Below are 20,923 nucleotides of genomic sequence, written 5' to 3'. Positions count from 1 at the left end.
TATCACAATAAATTCTTTCCTCGAAATGTCCATCTCTCCTGGGCACAGTTTTCTAACTGAGGTCTGGAGGAGGGGCATAGAGGGAGGAGCCAGTTCACACCCAGTTTAAGTCTTTATAGTGTGCCCAAGCTCCTGCAGATCCGTCTATACCCCATGGTTCTTTTGGAGTCCCCAGCATCCTCTACGGACTAAGAGAAAAGGATTTACCGGTAGGTACTAAAATCCTATTATTTGGACACTTACACAATTTTTGGTATTTTAGCTGTTTACAGTTATACAATGAATATATGGGTTTAAAGTGCAGACTGTCCGCTTTAATTTGAGGATATTCACATCCGAACTGGAGGGTAATCCGGTCTCTGGAGCCTACCATAAAGAGAAAAGTTCACGAGAGCAAATACAGAAGGTTCACCACAATGTGCAAACCATTCATAAGGCTCAAGAATAGAAATTAGACTTTGACAAAAATAATCTAAAAAAGCCAGCCAAGTTCTGGAACTGTATTCTTTGGACAGATGAAATTAAGATCAACCGGTACCAGAATGATGGGTATAAAAAACATATGGAGACTGCTTGGAATGGCTCATGATCCAAAGCATGACACATCTTATGAAAAACACTGTGGCAGTGTGAATGCATGGGCATGCATGGCTTCCAGTGGCACTGGTTCACTAGTATATTTATTGATGATGTGACAGAAGGAGCCATTCTTAAGTGTACAAAGTGTACAGAGATATACTGTTTGACCCAAAACATACCGTGAAAGCAGCCCAGGATGTTTTTAAGGCAAAGAGTGGAATATTCTGCAATGGCAAAGTCATTTAAGACCTGGCAAATCATAACTAAGGAGGAAACCAATATTTGGCTATGTCCATGGGTTCCAGACTTCAGGCAGTCATTGCCTGCAAAGGATCCTCTGCAAAGTATTAACAATTAACTTTCGTTTAAGATTATGTTAATTTGTCCAATTACATTCGAGCCCCTGAAAATAGGACTGTGTAGAAAAATGGCTACAATTCCTAAATGTTTCATATGATATATTTTTCAACCCCTTTAACTAAAGCTGAAAATCTGTACTTACAGTATATTGCATCTCCAGTGTTTAACCTGAAATCCGAGTTGGTTTACAGAGACAATTATGAAAATCGTATCCCAATATATATTTACCTAACTGTAAACATCATCAATGGAGGAAAATCAAAAGCAAGGTGCTCTCTTTCCCACACTGAAGAGTACACCATGAATAAATCAGTGTCCGTATTTGCAACGGATTAGTTGAACCTGATATCATAGATCACCAAATACCTAAGTCGTTGTTATATGCGTCAAACCGATGCCGACTTATGGCGATTCTATGGATAGCTGCCCTGAATAAATTTCGTCAAGCAGTTCAGTGTTGACAGTGTGGTATCCATAGTTGTTATGATAGTATGAAGCCATCTCGCTGCTGGTCTTCCCCCTACGTTGGCCTTCAACTTTTCCAAGCATAATGTCTTTCTCTATGGATCCTACTCTTCGAATGATGTATCCAACCGAGGAAAGGTGCAGTCCTGTCATTTGAGCTTCTAGGAAGAGCTTAAGTTTTATCTTGTTTAATACCGGTTTATTAGTTCCTCGGGCAGTCCATGATATACGTAATATTTGTCTCCAGGACCAAAACTATCAATAATCTTCTCATCTTGCTTCTTGACTGTCCAGCTTTCACACCCATGCAATGTTATAGCTTGAAAGAGTCATGTCTTTGTATGCAAAAACACATCTTTGCACTTGAATATCTGATCAGTATCCCTCATGGCTGTTTTCCTAAGTGCTAGTCATCTTCGGATTTCTGATCTGCTTGCCGTTGTAGTGTTGATTAGTGATCCCAGTAGGCCAAAACTATCTACTGTTTCAGTTTCTTCTCCACTTAGGTGAAAATGACTAAGGTTTCCAGTTGTTATAATCTCGGTATTCCTCACATTAAGATGCAAGCTCATTTTCAGACTACATTTGTTGATCTTAATTAGTAGCTGTTTCAAATATTCTTTATTTTCCACTAGCAATATGGTATCATCAGCATAACTGTGGGGAATACATATGATATGCTGGCAGATGGGATGACAGCCGTCACTATAACAACAGCGGCATCCCGGCAGCGAGTTCCCTCGCTGCGCTCGCCACGCATCGACACAGGTTCTGTTCCCACTCGGTTGGTGGCATGGACCCACCAACCGAGTGGTAATTCCGTGTGTCGGTATTTCACTGGCTGTCTGGATTCCGGCGTCAGTCTCCTGAACGCCATGATCCCGACAGCCAGTATATTGACTGCATCCCAACTGAGGTTATTGATAAGTCTTTCACTAATTTTTACACCCTGCTCTATGGCTAAATTGTGTAATTTATACCCCTTTTACACCGCCTGAAATATCCCAGAATTTTGCACGGGAGCGTGCAAAATCCCAGGACTGCAGGCGGTGTAAAAGGGTCCTTCTCCAAAACCCCAGGTCCATTTTTCCGGGAATCCAAACCGGCTTGCAAGCATGGTTATACACACGGGTAAGACCTGGGGTAGGTGGCGGTGTAAATGGGTAAGCTGGGTCATCCGACCTGGCACCCATTTACAGCATAGCAGACCTCCCAAACCGCAGTGTCAGGCGGGCGGTCAGGAGGCTGGGGATCACAGTGCACGCTGTCTATGCAGACAGCGGTGCCATGCTGGTTGCCATGCAGCGGCTGGGGACATGGCACATGCTGTCTATGCAGACAGCAGCGTCGTGTCGGGTGCCTGGAAGTGCCGGAGGCTGGGGGCAGCACAGCAGCTTCCAGATTGTTGGGCTTGTCCCCAGCGTGATGCTCTGCAGTACCGATCTGCAAAGTTTCCCGGCGCTTGGAGATGACGTCATCTCTAAGCACCGATTCACAAGACACTGCACCCGGGTGCAGTGTAAACGGTGCCGATCCGGGATATCTGCGGTGTAAAATGGGGGAGTCCCGAGTCTGACCCGGCTTGGAACCGTGTTCCAAATCCTGGGTCAGACCCGGGATTTTGGTGTAAAAAGGGGTATTACGATCTCCTTCCCGAGATTGCTGTATCCCATCCAAATGCTACCTTTATTGATATCAGACACAGATATAAAGACTATAAATAAGGCTTTTAGTGAATTCATATGGGCACATAAAAAACCTAGGATCTCACTATTTAAACTGAGCCAATCACAGAAATTGGGGGGTGTCAACCTACCTTGTATTAGAAGCTATATGCTGGCTGCGAACTACCGCTATGCTGTCGATTGGATACATGAGACCGAAACTTTCGCTAATACTGGCCTGGAACAGGCCTTCTCTCCTGAGCTTTCTTTGGTTAGCTTACTGCATATGCGCCCATCGACCTTTCCCCAACTGGTCCAAAACAACATACTATTGACCTCGACGTGCGCGGCTTGGAGGCAGACACGCTCTAGAATGGGTATCTCCAGCTATATCACGCCTTTTCTTCCTTTGGCCCATAACCCAGACCTTCGGGGAACTGCTGCACGCACCACCTTGACCGCCCTGTCGGACCAAGGTACCAGGTTGCTCTACCAGCTGATATGTAAAGACACCCATCAGACCTGCACATATTCAAATCTCTGCGAAAGTTTACCACATTTCAAGGTCCCATTATTTATATATTTCCAAATTCGTAGTTATATCAACAAATCCATAGCCGCAATGTCCACAGAAGACAGGACCAATGCCTTAGACATCACTTTACAATCAATGCCTAGGATACACCCCTCCACGGCATTACTTTACACATTTATTAAAAAACCCATTGATTGGGAAACCACCCAGACGGGATTAGTAAAGTGGAGACCAGACTTCCCATCCATTACTATCTCCACTATGCTTATTGCGTTTAACAAGATCAATAAAACTCTAATTTCAGCGTCTTATGCTGAAATGAATTATCAAATCTTACATCGATCCTACATCACGCCAAAACTAAGGCTTCAAATGGGGGCGGCATCTGATTCTAAATGTTTTAAATGCGGCATGGTAGAAGCTGACATATACCACTGTTTGTGGAGATGCCTAGAGGTACGTAAATTTTGGGACATAATACAAACCTTTATTAAAGACAGACTACACCTCACTTTAGACATTTCCCCGGACACCTCACTTTAGACATTTCCCCGGAGTGGGTCATCTGGGACATACACCCGACACCTTCTGCTTCTAAGATGTCGAATGGCCAACGCCTATTACTAACCAAAATAGCAGCAGCTGGTAAGAAAACAATACTATCGCAATGGATAGCTACAGACTCCCTATCCCTAGCTCTATTCTTACCACGACTATCATATTTATTTCACATGGAGTGGTTGGAAATGATACTTGACAAAGAAAACAAAATAAAGAGATTCTTTGATATATGGCTCCCCTACGTCCAGATGCTAGATGGCCCTGTTAAGATCCCCTTGCGACAAGCAGTGATGCACACTACATGGTATAATCTTGAAGTGCTAGATCAGGGACATCCACCCTTTTAAAAGGAGTCTCACAGGATACTCCATGACCCTGTTTGCATGATTTATCCTTTCGTTTTCTTTTCCTTTCTGTACCACACTGTTTATATTGGCAGATTGCTGACCGGGGTGCCACTGTGTCCTTATACCATATACTAATGTATGTAATTGTTATACAGTTGTCCAATAAAGTATTTTGGAAAAAAAAAGGGGTATTACATATGTCAGTGGCACTGACCGAGGTGCTGAAGGCTCCTATTGTGATACAAAAGCAAACAGTGCATTTATCCCAGGAAAATTCTCATTTTGTGTTGCAATATCACTTTCCTGCTTTGCTGGGACAGAATACTTGCAGAACCCCAGGAGATGGTACATGATTTTTAATATACATTGATTTATTAAGAATTCATAAGCCCACACTTTTATAGTTGTCTAGGAATCCTACTCGTGAGCTGTAGCTATCACTGGTTTTGGAGGGGTCAAGAGAAGTTATACAGTATGAAAGCTGTCATTCATTCGGCCGCTCTCCGAAAAGGATTTCATATTCATTCTCACTGCTTTTGACATTTCACTATTGAACTATTTTCCTCTCTACGGGAGTGAATTCATTTTAGAATACTGCAGACATGTAAATCATTCATGAATACACATGATCGATTGGCTTTGATCATATCTAGTTGAAATGAGAAGGAAATACATATAAAGTGTATGTCATTGTCTGTTAAGGAAGAATTCATGTGTTATAGTTAGAAGGTAGCACCATTGTACATATGAGTCCGATTAAAACAGTAATGTCAAACTTTGGACAACCCTAAGAGCTCCATGGATGGGGACTTGTCATCCTGTAAATCCACCTTCCCGTCAGGACAGAAATGCTGCAGCATTGTGCGAAGATGATCCGCAAGAACCGTGAAGTATTGATTAGCTTTGACCTTGCACCCAAGCCATGCCAGGAAAAATGCATTATGGGATCTTTTATTGTTGGAGAGAACACTCAGTGCTGTAGAGCTCTTTAGGTTGGCACCACATTTGCACATGTCCATATTCGAGAACCTAGTGAAGGCTGATCATCTTTCTTCACTGCTCTGTAGTTAACCACAAGTAGAAATAGTCCCCTTCAGTCGGCATGCCGCCTGTCGGGCTTTCCACTGGGCGGGATTCCGGCGTCTGTATAGTGACTGGCGGTCACATAACCGCATCCCACAAAAACACCTGGGGTGGCAGCCTGTGGATGACGTCCTAGTGGATGCTGGGAACTCCGTAAGGACCATGGGGAATAGCGGCTCCGCAGGAGACTGGGCACAACTAAAAGAAAGCTTTTAGACTACCTGGTGTGCACTGGCTCCTCCCACTATGACCCTCCTCCAAGCCTCAGTTGGATGTCTGTGCCCGGCCGAGCTGGATGCACACTAGGGGCTCTCCTGAGCTCCTAGAAAGAAAGTTTATTTTAGGTTTTTTATTTTACAGTGAGACCTGCTGGCAACAGGCTCACTGCATCGAGGACTAAGGGGAGAAGAAGCGAACCTACCTGCTTGCAGCTAGCTTGGGCTTCTTAGGCTACTGGACACCATTAGCTCCAGAGGGATCGACCGCATGGAACTGGCCTTGGTGTTCGTTCCCGGAGCCGCGCCGCCGTCCCCCTTACAGAGCCAGAAGCAAGAAGAGGTCCGGAAAATCGGCGGCAGAAGACATCAGTCTTCACCAAGGTAGCGCACAGCACTGCAGCTGTGCGCCATTGCTCCTCATACACACTTCACACTCCGGTCACTGAGGGTGCAGGGCGCTGGGGGGGGGGGCGCCCTGAGCAGCAATAAAAACACCTTGGCTGGCAAATATATCACAATATATAGCCCCAGAGGCTATATATGTGATAAATACCCCTGCCAGAATCCATAAAAAAGCAGGAGAAAAGTCCACGAAAAAGGGGCGGAGCTATCTCCCTCAGCACACTGGCGCCATTTTCTCTTCACAGTGCAGCTGGAAGACAGCTCCCCAGGCTCTCCCCTGTAGTTTGCAGGCTCAAAGGGTTAAAAAGAGAGGGGGGGCACTAAATTTAGGCGCAATATTGTATATACAAGCAGCTATTGGGAAAAATTCACTCAATATAGTGTTAATCCCTAAATTATATAGCGCTCTAGTGTGTGCTGGCATACTCTCTCTCTGTCTCCCCAAAGGGCTGTGTGGGGTCCTGTCCTCAGTCAGAGCATTCCCTGTGTGTGTGCGGTGTGTCGGTACGGCTGTGTCGACACGTTTGATGAGGAGGCTTATGTGGTGGCAGAGCAGATGCCGATAAATGTGATGTCGCCCCCTGTGGGCCGACACCAGAGTGGATGGATAGGTGGAAGGTATAAACCGACAGTGTCAACTCCTTACATAAAAGGCTGGATGACGTAACAGCTGTGGGACTGCCGGCTTCTCAGCCGCGCCTGCCCAGGCGTCTCAAAGGCCATCAGGGGCTCAAAAACGCCCGCTCCCTCAGATGGCAGACACAGATGTCGACACGGAGTCTGACTCCAGTGTCGACGAGGTTGAGACATATACACAATCCACTAGGAACATCCGTTACATGATCCCGGCAATAAAAAATGTGTTACACATTTCTGACATTAACCCAAGTACCACTAAAAATGGGTTTTATGTGTGGGGAGAAAAAGCAGGCAGTGTTTTGTTCCCCCATCAAATGAGTGAATGAAGTGTGAAAAAGCGTGGGTTCCCCCGATAAGAAACTGGTAATTTCTAAAAAGTTACTGATGGCGTACCCTTTCCCACCAGAGGATAAGTTACGCTGGGATATATCCCCTAAGGTGGATAAGGCGCTCACACGTTTGTCAAAAAAGGTGGCACTGCCGTCTTAGGATACGGCCACTTTGAAGGTACCTGCTGATAAAAAGCAGGAGGCTATCCTGAAGTCTGTATTTACACACTCAGGTACTAGACTGAGACCTGCAGATAGTGCTGCTGCAGCGTGGTCTGTGACCCTGTCAAACAGGGATACTATTTTGCGAACATAAGAGCATATTAAAGACGTCGTCTTATATATGAGGGATGCACAGAGGGATATTTTGCCGGCTGGCATCCAGAATTAATGCAATGTCCATTCTGTCAGGAGGGTATTAGAGACCCGACACTGGACAGATGATGCTGACTTTAAAAGGCACATAGAGCCTTATAAGGGTGAGGAATTGTTTGGGGATGGTCTCTGGGACCTCGTATCCACAGCAACAGCTGGGAAGAAAATTTTTTACCTCAGGTTTCCTCACAGCCTAAGAAAGCACTGTATTATCAGGTACAGTCCTTTCGGCTTCAGAAAAGCAAGCGGGTCAAAGGCGTTTCCTTTCTGCACAGAGACGAGGGAAGAGGGAAAAAGCTGCACCAGTCAGCCAGTTCCAGAATCAAAATTCTTCCCCCGTTTCCTCTGAGTCCACCGCATGACGCGGGGGCTCCACAGGCGTAGCCAGTTACGGTGGGGGGCCGCCTCAAAAATTTCAGCGATCAGTGGGCTCGCTCACAGGTGGATCCCTGGATCCTTCAAGTAGTATCTCAGGGGTACAAGCTGGAATTCGAGGCGTCTCCCCCCCACCGTTTCCTCAAATCTGCCTTGCCGACAACTCCCTCAGGCAGGGAGGCTGTGCTAGAGGCAAATCACAAGCTGTATTCCCAGCAGATGATAGTCAAGGTGCCCCTACTTCAACAAGGACGGGGTTACTATTCCACACTGTTTGTGGTACCGAAACCGGACGGTTCGGTGAGACCCATGTTAAATTTGAAATCCTTGAACACATACATAAAAAAATTCAAGTTCAAGATGGAATCGCTCAGGGCGGTTATTGCAAGCCTGGACGAGGGGGATTACATGGTATCCCTGGACATCAAGGATGCTTACCTACATGTCCCCATTTACCATCCTCACCAGGAGTACCTCAGATTTGTGGTACAGGATTGCCATTACCAATTCCAAACACTTGCGTTTGGACTGTCCACGGCACCGAGGGTCTTTACCAAGGTAATGGCAGAAATGATGATACTCCTTCGAAAAAAGGGAGTTTTAATTATCCCGTACTTGGACGATCTCCTTATAAAGGCGAGGTCCAAGGAGCAGTTGTTGGTCGGAGTAGCACTATCTCGGGAAGTGCTACAACAGCACGGATGGATTCTATACATTCCAAAGTCACAGCTGGTTCCTACCACACGCCTACTGTTCCTGGGGATGGTTCTGGACACAGAACAGAAAAAAGTATTTCTCCCGCAGGAGAAAGCCAAGGAGCTGTCATCTCTAGTCAGAGACCTCCTGAAACCAAAACAGGTATCGGTGCATCACTGCACACGAGTCCTGGGAAAAATGATAGCTTCTTACGAAGCAGAATTCCATTCGGCAGGTTCCATGCAAGAACCTTTCAGTGGGACCTCTTGGACAAGTGGTCGGGATCGCATCTTCAGATGCATCGGCTGATAACCCTGTCTCCAAGGACCAGGGTATCTCTACTGTGGTGGCTGCAGAGTGCTCATCTTCAAGAGGGCCGCAGATTCGGCATACAGGACTGGGTCCTGGTAACCACGGATGCCAGCCTTCGAGGCTGGGGGGCAGTCACACAGGGAAGAAATTTCCAAGGACTTTGGTCAAGTCAGGAGTCGTCCCTACACATAAATGTTCTGGAACTGAGGGCCATTTACAATGCCCTAAGTCTGGCAAGGCCTCTGCTTCAAAACCAGCCGGTACTGATCCGATCAGACAACATCACGGCGGTCGCCCATGTAAACCGACAGGGCGGCACAAGAAGCAGGATGGCGATGGCAGAAGCCACAAGGATTCTCTGATGGGCGGAAAATCACGTGTTAGCACTGTCAGCAGTGTTCATTCCGGGAGTGGACAACTGGGAAGCAGACTTCCTCAGCAGACACGACCTACACCCGGGAGAGTGGGGACTTCATCCAGAAGTCTTCCAACTGTTGGTAAACCGTTGGGAAAGGCCACAGGTGGACATGATGGCGTCCCGCCTAAACAAAAAACTAGATATTGCGCCAGGTCAAGGGACCCTCAGGCAATAGCTGTGGACGCTCTAGTGACACCGTGGGTGTACCATTCGGTTTATGTATTCCCTCCTCCGCCTCTCATACCAAAGGTACTGAGAATAATAAGAAAACGAGGAGTAAGAACGATACTCGTGGTTCAGGATGGGCCAAGAAGAGCTTGGTACCCAGAACTTCAAGAAATGATATCTGAGGACCCATGGCCTCTACCGCTCAGACAGGATCTGCTACAGCAGGGGCCCTGTCTGTTCTAAGACTTACCGCGGCTGCGTTTGACGGCATGGCGGTTGAATTCCGGATCCTAAAGGAAAAGGGCATTCCGGAGGAAGTCATTCCTACGCTGATAAAAGCCTGGAAAGTAGTAACCGCAAACCATTATCACCGTATTTGGCGAAAATATGTTGCGTGGTGTGAGGCCATGAAGGCCCCAATGGAGGAATTTCAGCTGGATCGTTTTCTGCACTTCCTACAGTCAGGAGTTACTATGGGCCTAAACTTGGGTTCCATTAAGGTCCAGATTTCGGCTCTGTCGATTTTCTTCCAGAAAGAACTGGCTTCACTGCCTGGAGTTCAGACATTTGTAAAGGGAGTGCTACATATTCAGCCCCCTTTTGTGCCTCCTGTGGCACCTTGGGATCTCAACGTGGTGTTGAGTTTCCTAAAATCACATTGGTTTGAGCCACTTAAAACTGTGGATTTGAAATATCTCACGTGGAAAGTGGTCATGTTATTGGCCTTGGCTTCGGCCAGGCGTGTGTCAGAATTGGCGGCTTTGTCATGTAAAAGCCCTTATCTGATTTTCCATATGGATAGGGCAGAATTGAGGACTCGTCCCCAGTTTCTCCCTAAGGTGGTATCAGCTTTTCACTTGAACCAACCTATTGTAGTGCCTGCGGCTACTAGGGACTTGGAAGATTCCAAGTTACTGGACGTAGTCAGGGCCTTAAAAATTTATATTTCCAGGACGGCTGGAGTCAGGAAAACTGACTCGCTTTTTATCCTGTAGGCACCCAACAAAATAGGTGCTCCTGCTTCTAAGCAGACTATTGCTCGCTGAATTTGTAGCACAATTCAGCTGGAGCATTCTGCGGCTGGATTGCCGCATCCTAAATCAGTAAAAGCCCATTCCACGAGGAAAGTGGGCTCATCTTGGGCGGCTGCCCGAGGGGTCTCGGCTTTACAACTTTGCCGAGCTGCAACTTGGTCAGGGGCAAACACGTTTGCAAAATTCTACAAATTTGATACCCTGGCTGAGGAGGACCTTGAGTTCTCTCATTCGGTGCTGCAGAGTCATCCGCACTCTCCCGCCCGTTTGGGAGCTTTGGTATAATCCCCATGGTCCTTACGGAGTTCCCAGCATCCACTAGGACGTCAGAGAAAATAACATTTTACTCACCAGTAAATCTATTTCTCGTAGTCCGTAGTGGATGCTGGGCGCCCATCCCAAGTGCGGATTGTCTGCAATACTTGTATGTAGTTATTGCCTAACTAAGGGTTTTTGTTGAGCCATCTGTTGAGAGGCTCAGTTATATTTCATACTGTTAACTGGGTATAGTATCACAAGTTATACGGTGTGATTGGTGTGGCTGGTATGAGTCTTACCCGGGATTCAAAATCCTTCCTTATTGTGTCAGCTCTTCCGGGCACAGTATCCTAACTGAGGCTTGGAGGAGGGTCATAGTGGGAGGAGCCAGTGCACACCAGGTAGTCTAAAAGCTTTCTTTTAGTTGTGCCCAGTCTCCTGCGGAGCCGCTATTCCCCATGGTCCTTACGGAGTTCCCAGCATCCACTACGGACTACGAGAAATAGATTTACCGGTGAGTAAAATCTTATTTTTTACCAATCTCCCAATAAACATACAAATTAAACAGAAAATGGTGCACCACAATGGTGCTATAGCAGGAAGAATACAGAACACAAAACACAGATGAATATAAGTAACCACACAAGTGAATTCCCAATGCTTCTATAAGGAACACCGTGAAGTGGGACAAATCTCTTACACTCGGAGTACAGAAGGCGCACATTTCCACATTTTAGGATTCCTTTTTTTCACATTAATAGTACTGAGCGGTGCACATTTTCTGTGTCATTTGTATGAATCACTGCTGCATGGAGCTCCCACTGGACTGCTTTTTTATTATTATTATTATTATTATTAATATTATTTTATTAAATTGTGATCTCGTTACAAGTTGGAATTTGCAGTCAGATGATTGCATGTATTGTGCTAGGCTTTGACGTAGATATCCGATGCTTGACGTGTTCACTGTTGCCCCAGGCTAACAATGTTTTTGTCATTAGAGTCCCATGCTGACATCATTAATCAAGAAATATTGGGGGTAATTCAGAGTTGATCGCAGCAGCAAAATTTGTTAGCTAATGGGCAAAACCATGGCCCTCATTCCGAGTTGATCACTCGCTAGCTGCTTTTAGCAGGATTGCAAACGCTAGGCCGCCGCCCTCTGGGAGTGTATCTTAGTTTAGCAGAATTGCTCTGAAATCTTTTCCTGCAGTTTCTGAGTAGCTCCAGACCTACTCCTAGATTGCGATCACTGCAGACTGTTTGGTTCCTGATTTGACGTCACAAACACACCCTGCGTTTCCCCAGCCACTCCTGCGGTTTAGCCTGACACGCCTGCGTTTTTTAGCACACTCCTGGAAAACGGTCTGTTTCCGCCCAGAAACACCCACTTCCTGTCAATCACACACCGATCAGCAGAGCGTCTGAAAAGCGTTGCTTGCCTGCTTAGTTTTGTGTGAAAGTACTTGGCGCGTGCGCCCTGCGGCCCATACGCATGCGCAGAACATCCGGTTTTTAGCCTGATCGCTATGCTGCGAAAAACGGCAGCGAGCGATCAACTCAGAATGAGGGCCCATGTGCACTGCAGGGGGGCAGATATAACATTTGCAGAGAGAGTTAGATTTGGGCGGGTTATATTGTTTCTGTGCAGGGTAAATACCGGCTGCTTTATTTTTACATTGCAATTTAGATTTCAGTTTGAACACCCCCCACCCAAATCTAACTCTCTCTGCACGTTAGATTTGCCGCCCCCTGCACTGCACATGGGGGGTAATTCCAAGTTGATCGCAGCAGGAATTTTGTTAGCAGTTGGGCAAAACCATGTGCACTGCAGGGGAGCAGATATAACATGTGCAGAAAGAGTTAGATTTGGGTGGGTTATTTTGTTTCTGTGCAGGGTAAATACTGGCTGCTTTATTTTTACACTGCAAATTAGATTGCAGATTGAACACACCACACCCAAATCTCTCTCTCTCTGCACATGTTATATCTGCCTCCCCTGCAGTGCACATGGTTTTGCCCAACTGCTAACAAAATTCCTGCTGCGATCAACTTGGAATTACCCCCATGGTTTTGCCCAACTGCTAACAAATTTGCTGTTGCGATGAACTCTGAATTACCCCCATTACCAAGTAATCTGTCTTGGTCACCGAATCTCTTGCCAAATTCATCATAACAATCGCTACTTTTTGATTATAGACAACCAGGAGAGTCCAGCATTTTTATACGTGATGTTGTCTGGGGTATTATTTGCCTGACTAACGTATGTTTATACTCTATGGGCCTCATTCAGACCTGATCGCTCGCTAGCTATTTTTTGCAGTGCTGCGATCAGATAGTCGCTGCCTATAGGGGAGTGTATTTTTGCTTTGCAAGCGTGCGATCGCATGTGCAGCCGAGCACTACAAAAAAGTTTTGTGCAGTTTCTAAGTTGCCCAGAACTTACTCAGCCGCTGCGATCACTTCAGCCTGTCCGGTACTGGAATTGACGTCGGACACCCGCCCTGCAAACGCTTGGACACGCCTGTGTTTCTCCAACCACTCCCAGAAAACTGACACCCACAAACACCCTCATCCTGTCAATCTCCTTGCGTTTGGCTGTGCAAATGGATTCTTCGTTTACCCATCGCACAGCAACGATCCGCTTTGCACCTGTACGACGCGCCTGCGCATTGCGATGCAAGCGCAGTTCTGACCTGATCACAGCGCAGCAAAAAAATCTAGCATCTGAATGACCCTCTATGTGCTGCTTTTTAAACTCTGCATGGCTGATGTTCCAAATTCCATCACTAAACTCATTTTCTTTATTTTTACCCCACTTCCATTGCCTCAGACTAGATTCTTATTATTTATGTAAATAGTGCTTGAATGCTACACAGCACATTTACTAAGTAATTTACACTAGTTTCTGCCCCTTTTTGTGAAACGAATGCCATTGCAGTAAATGTAGAGGCTAAAGGATTGGATATGAGTGGTGGTTTGCAGACGTTGCGCACCATGCTATGTCTGTTGTCCCACCAAACTGATCTTCAGGCGAGCAGAGTGGAGGTAGCAGGATTATAAGTTGTTTCGCCATGCCCAGCGATGTAGTGTTACACTCCTGGGGCTTAGGGGTACATTTACTAAGCAGTGATAAGAGCAGAGAAGTGAGCCAGTGGAGAAGTTGCCCATGGCAACCAATCAGCACTGAAGTAACATCTATAATTTGCATACTATAAAATGATACAGAGCTGCTGATTGGTTGATTGGGAAATTTCTCCACTGGCACACTTCTCCGCTCTTATCACTGATTAGTAAATGTACCCCTTAATTCAAACGTGGTTTGATTGTGCATTGATGCTGCTTACTTGGAATCAGCAGCAATGCACAGATATGGTAAAGCAGCAGGACACGTCTGATATAAGCAGACATCTCCTGCAATGCATTTATGATCCAATGCTGTATCCCAGGACAAAGCGTCAGATCACCTTCGACATCATCGCCCGAATGTGCCAACCATGGGGTCACGCAAGCTGGCCGCTGCGGCCTCTACCAAGAAGCCAGGAAATCTCTGTCTTCCAATGGAGATCCTGGCCTCTGCACTTCCCCAAAATGGAGGTGACGCTGTTCCTTTTTGGGAAACGGCTACCCCTTATCCCTTGACAAATAAATCTCAGGGTCTAATTCATGTTTGTATACAATGACCGATGTTCATGCAATGGAACAATTATTGGCACATATGCGAAGGAGCCACTGTGCCTCCCGCACTGAGATCTTTGTCGCAGAACGATTGACAGGAAATGGCCTTTTGGAGGTGTTAACGGGAAGTTTAAGGGGAGTGGTTGGGAAAATTGGGTCGTGCACGGCCATTTTGGGGGCGTGTATCTTCTGATGGCTGCGTGATCATACATGCAGATACATGGCGCTACTGCTGTGGCTAGTCTGCATAGCCATAGGCCAACCCTATGTTCTCCGTAACCGCGTATAGTCCACAAATGTGTACGCAATTGTGACTGAGTTTGCGTTGAGTCTGGGGGGTGTCTATTTTCATTCCTGCATTCCTGGGTGGTATTTTAACTTGCTAACATCAGCACTTCCATAGCCTAGAGAATTGCAATGGCATTTGTGTACAAACATGAATTATGCCATCAGAACAATATCCAATAACTAACCAGCCTGAACCACAGACATGACATCTCTCATACACAAGCCTGTGGCTGCTCCACCCATCACTTACTGCTCAGAGGCAACATACTGTATAATACTAGTTACCAGCATGTCGGAACAACATAACCGTAATGTCAGCACAGACGACTGTGCATGCCCAAACAGTGTAACACTTGAATTGCTCCTTTGGGAGCCATCTAGTGGCCACCGGCGCACAAAACACTTGAATTCCCTCCATAGAGATGAGGAGCAGCCTTAACCGTTTATTATATAGTATGTACTGCAGAGATGTGGTTATGTTACTGGTGTTCAGGACCGGGGCTCTCAGCATGCCGACGCCGGGATCCTGAATGCTCAAAATGCCGGCCCACAGGGTCTTTACCAACTCATGGGTGTCCACAACACCCATAGTGTTGGAATAGAACCTGTGGCCATCGCAGCGAGCCACCAAGCCCGCTGTGTAGTGAGCTCAGCGAGCCCACAAGGGGCTTTGTTGCGCTTGCCCCCCTGCTGGCATTCTGCTGCTAGGATCCCGGGGGTGGTCTTCATGTTGCCGGCGGCAGGCCTCCCGACGACCACCATACCGGCGCCGGAATCCCAACCGCCGGCATACCAACATCTTTTCTCCCTCTTGGGGGTCCACGACCCCTCTGGAGGGAGAATAGATAGCGTGACGCGCGTAGCGCATCACCGTGCCCGCAAGGGGCTTATTTGCGCTCGCCCAGCTGTCGGTATGCCGGTGGTCGGGACTCCAGCGCCGGTATGCTGGTCGCCGGGACCCCGACCGCCGGCAAACCATACTACATCCGATCCCGGTGTCTGTATGCTGACCGGTGGGATCCTGGCAGCCGGCATAACATACCCAACCCGTACTGCGCTGTGTCCGTGCTGCTGGGTTGCCTTTACATCTAGCTGATTTGAGACTGATCCAATAATGGCTATTTCTCTAACGTCCTAAGTGGATGCTGGGACTCCGTAAGGACCATGGGGAATAGCGGCTCCGCAGGAGACTGGGCACAAAAGTAAAAGCTTGAACTAGCTGGTGTGCACTGGCTCCTCCCCCTATGACCCTCCTCCAAGCCCCAGTTAGATTTTTGTGCCCGAACGAGAAGGGTGCATGCTAGGTGGCTCTCCTGAGCTGCTTAGAGTAAAAGTTTATTTTAGGTTTTTTATTTTCAGTGAGTCCTGCTGGCAACAGGCTCACTGCATCGTGGGACTAAGGGGAGAAGAAACAAACTCACCTGCGTGCAGAGTGGATTGGGTTTCTTAGGCTACTGGACATTAGCTCCAGAGGGACGATCACAGGTTCAGCCTGGATGGGTTCCGGAGCCGCGCCGCCGGCCCCCTTACAGAGCCAGAAGAACGAAGAGGTCCGGTGAAATCGGCGGCAGAAGACGTTCCTGTCTTCAACTAAGGTAGCGCACAGCACTGCAGCTGTGCGCCATTGCTCTCAGCACACTTCACACTCCGGTCACTGAGGGTGCAGGGCGCTGGGGGGGAGCGCCCTGAGACGCAATAAAAACAGAAATACCTTAGGATGGCAAAAGAAATACATCACATATAGCTCCTGGACTATATGGATGTATTTAACCCCTGCCAGTTTTCCAGAAAAAAGCGGGAGATAAGGCCGTCGTGAAGGGGCGGAGCCTATCTCCTCAGCACACAAGCGCCATTTTCCCTCACAGTTCCGCTGGAAGGACGGCTCCCTGACTCTCCCCTGCAGTCCCTACAGAATCAGGGTAAAAACGAGAGAGGGGGGGCACTATTGGCAGCTAAATTATAAACAGCAGCTATAAAAGGGAGTAACACTTATATAAGGTTATCCCTATATAAATATATAGCGCTCTGGTGTGTGCTGGCAAACTCTCCCTCTGTCTCCCCAAAGGGCTAGTGGGGTCCTGTCCTCTATCAGAGCATTCCCTGTGTGTGTGCTGGGTGTCGGTACGATTGTGTCGACATGTATGAGGAGGAAAATGATGTGGAAGCAGAGCAATTGCCTGTATTAGTGATGTCACCCCCTAGGGAGTCGACACCTGACTGGATGGTTGTATTTAAAGAACTACGTGACAATGTCAGCACTTTACAAAAAACTGTTGACGACATGAGACAGCCGACAAATCAATTAGTGCCTGTCCAGGCGTCTCAGACACCGTCAGGGGCGATAAAACGCCCGTTACCTCAGTGGGTCGACACAGACCCAGACATACTGAGTCCAGTGTCGACGGTGAGGAGACAAACGTAATGTCCAGTAGGGCCACACGTTACATGATCACGGCAATGAAGGAGGCATTGAACATTTCTGACACTACAAGTACCACAAAGAAGGGTATTATGTGGGGAGTGAAAAAACTACCAGTAGCTTTTCCTGAGTCAGATGAATTAAATGAGGTGTGTGATAAAGCGTGGTTTTCCCCCGATAAAAAAGTGCTAATTTCTAATAAATTATTGGCACTATACCCTTTCCCGCCAGAGGTTAGGGCGCGTTGGGAAACACCCCCTAAAGTAGATAAAGCGCTCACACGTTTATCTAAACAAGTAGCGTTACCGTCTCCTGATACGGCCGCCCTCAAAGAACCAGCGGATAGAAGGCTGGAAAATATCCTGAAGGGTATATACACACATACTGGTGTTATACTGCGACCAGCAATCGCATCAGCCTGGATGTGCAGTGCTGTAGTGGCGTGGTCGGATTCCCTGACTGAAAATATTGATACCCTGGATAGGGACAGTATATTACTAACTATAGAGCATTTGAAGGATGCATTACTATATATGCGTGATGCACAGAGGGATATTTGCACCCTGGCATCAAGAGTGAGTGCTATGTCCATTTCTGCCAGAAGAGCGTTATGGACGCGACAGTGGTCAGGGGATGCGGATTCCAAACGACATATGGAAGTATTGCCGTTTAAAGGAGAGGAGTTATTTGGGGCCGGTCTATCGGACCTGGTGGCCACGGCAACGGCCGGAAAGTCCACCTTTTTACCCCAGGTCACCTCTCAGCAGAAAAAGACACCGTCTTTTCAAACTCAGTCCTTTCGTTCCCATAAGTACAGGCGGGCAAAAGGCCACTCATTTCTGCCCCGGGGCAGAGGAAGAGGAAAAAGACTGCACCAGGCAGCCTCTTCCCAGGAGCAGAAGCCCTCCTCTGCTTCTGCCAAGTCTTCAGCATGACGCTGGGGCTTTACAAGCGGACTCGGACACGGTGGGGGCCCGTCTCAAAAATTTCAACGCGCAGTGGGCTCACTCGCAAGTGGACCCCTGGATTCTGCAGGTAGTATCACAGGGGTACAAACTGGAATTCGAGACGTCTCCCCCTCGCCGGTTCCTGAAGTCTGCTCTACCAAAGTCTCCCTCCGACAGGGAGGCAGTTTTGGAAGCCATTCACAAGCTGTATTCCCAGCAGGTGATAATCAAGGTACCTCTCCTACAACAGGGAAAGGGGTATTATTCCACGCTGTTTGTGGTACCGAAGCCGGACGGCTCGGTGAGACCAATTTTAAATCTAAAATCCTTGAACACTTACATAAAGAGGTTCAAATTCAAGATGGAGTCACTCAGAGCAGTGATAGCAAACCTGGAAGAAGGGGACTATATGGTGTCTCTGGACATCAAAGATGCTTATCTCCACGTCCCAATCTACCCTTCTCACCAAGGGTACCTCAGGTTTGTAGTACAAAACTGTCATTATCAGTTTCAGACGCTGCCGTTTGGGTTGTCCACGGCACCTCGGGTCTTTACCAAGGTAATGGCCGAAATGATGATTCTTCTTCGAAGAAAAGGCGTTTTAATTATCCCTTACTTGGACGATCTCCTGATAAGGGCAAGGTCCAGGGAACAGTTAGAAGTCGGAGTAGCACTATCTCAGTTAGTGTTACGTCAGCACGGGTGGATCCTAAATATTCCAAAATCGCAGCTGATTCCAACGACACGTCTCCTGTTCCTAGGAATGATTCTGGACACAGTCCAGAAAAAGGTGTTTCTCCCAGAGGAGAAGGCCAGGGAGTTATCCGAGCTAGTCAGGAATCTCCTAAAACCAGGCCAGGTGTCAGTGCATCAGTGCACGAGGGTCCTGGGAAAAATGGTGGCTTCTTACGAAGCGATTCCATTTGGAAGATTCCATGCAAGAACGTTTCAGTGGGATCTTCTGGACAAATGGTCCGGATCGCATCTTCAGATGCATCAGCGGATAACCCTGTCGCCAAGGACAAGGGTGTCTCTTCTGTGGTGGCTGCAGAGTGCTCATCTACTAGAGGGCCGCAGATTCGGCATTCAGGATTGGATCCTGGTGACCACAGATGCCAGCCTGATAGGCTGGGGAGCAGTCACACAGGGACAAAATTTCCAGGGCTTGTGGTCAAGCATGGAAACATCTCTTCATATAAACATTCTGGAACTAAGGGCCATTTACAATGCCCTAAGTCAAGCAAACCCCTGCTTCAGGGTCAGGCGGTATTGATCCAATCGGACAACATCACGTCAGTCGCCCACGTAAACAGACAGGGCGGCACGAGAAGCAGGAGGGCGATGGCAGAAGCTGCAAGGATTCTTCGCTGGGCGGAGAATCATGTGATAGCACTGTCAGCAGTGTTCATTCCGGGAGTGGACAACTGGGAAGCGGACTTCCTCAGCAGACACGACCTTCACCCGGGGGAGTGGGGACTTCATCCAGAAGTCTTCCAAGAGATGGTAAACCGTTGGGAAAAACCAAAGGTGGACATGATGGCGTCCCGTCTCAACAAAAAACTAGAAAGATATTGCGCCAGGTCAAGGGACCCTCAGGCAATAGCGGTGGACGCTCTGGTAACACCATGGGTGTACCAGTCAGTGTATGTGTTCCCTCCTCTGCCTCTCATACCAAAAGTACTGAGAATCATAAAAAGGAGAGGAGTAAGAACTATACTCGTGGTTCCGGATTGGCCAAGAAGGACTTGGTACCCGGAACTTCAAGAGATGCTCACGGAGGACCCGTGGCCTCTACCTCTAAGAAAGGACCTGCTCCAGCAGGGACCTTGTCTGTTCCAAGACTTACCGCGGCTGCGTTTGACGGCATGGCGGTTGAACGCCGGATCCTGAAGGAAAAAGGCATTCCAGAAGAAGTCATCCCTATCCTGATAAAGGCCAGGAAGGATGTAACCGCAAAACATTATCACCGCATTTGGCGAAAATATGTTGCGTGGTGTGAGGCCAAAGAGGCCCCTACAGAGGAATTTCAACTGGGTCGCTTCCTACATTTCCTGCAAACAGGACTGTCTATGGGCCTAAAATTAGGGTCCATTAAGGTTCAAATTTCGGCCCTGTCGATTTTCTTCCAAAAAGAACTGGCTTCAGTGCCTGAAGTCCAGACGTTTGTCAAAGGGGTACTGCATATACAGCCTCCTTTTGTGCCCCCGGTGGCACCTTGGGATCTCAATGTGGTCTTGGGGTTCCTAAAATCACATTGGTTTGAACCACTCACCACTGTGGAATTAAAATATCTCACATGGAAGGTGGTAATGCTGTTAGCCCTGGCTTCAGCCAGGCGTGTCTCAGAATTGGCGGCTTTATCTTATAAAAGCCCTTACCTGATTTTTCACACGGATAGGGCAGAATTGAGGACTCGTCCTCAATTTCTCCCAAAGGTGGTTTCAGCGTTTCACGTGAACCAGCCTATTGTGGTGCCTGCGGCTACTAGGGATTTGGAGGACTCCAAGTTACTGGACGTAGTCAGGGCCCTCAAAATATATATTTCCAGGACGGCTGGAGTCAGGAAATCTGACTCGCTGTTTATCCTGTATGCACCCAACAAGCTGGGTGCTCCTGCTTCTAAGCAGACGATTGCTCGTTGGATTTGTAGTACAATTCAGCTTGCGCATTCTGTGGCAGGCCTGCCACAGCCAAAATCTGTAAAAGCCCATTCCACAAGGAAGGTGGGCTCATCTTGGGCGGCTGCCCGAGGGGTCTCGGCTTTACAACTTTG

At 47.6% G+C, this 20,923-nt stretch overlaps 1 protein-coding gene across 3 annotated transcripts in view; it reads left to right on the top strand.

Annotated features, from left to right (window-relative positions):
• EVC2 (EvC ciliary complex subunit 2) overlaps positions 1-20,923 on the top strand; it is a 329,045-nt gene that overhangs the window by 168,219 nt on the left and 139,903 nt on the right. The window lies entirely within an intron of this gene.

The sequence above is a fragment of the Pseudophryne corroboree genome, chromosome 1 (genome assembly GCF_028390025.1).
Source record: "Pseudophryne corroboree isolate aPseCor3 chromosome 1, aPseCor3.hap2, whole genome shotgun sequence".
In the NCBI taxonomy this organism is placed as follows: domain Eukaryota; kingdom Metazoa; phylum Chordata; class Amphibia; order Anura; family Myobatrachidae; genus Pseudophryne; species Pseudophryne corroboree.
This window is presented reverse-complemented; position numbering and strand designations above follow the sequence as displayed.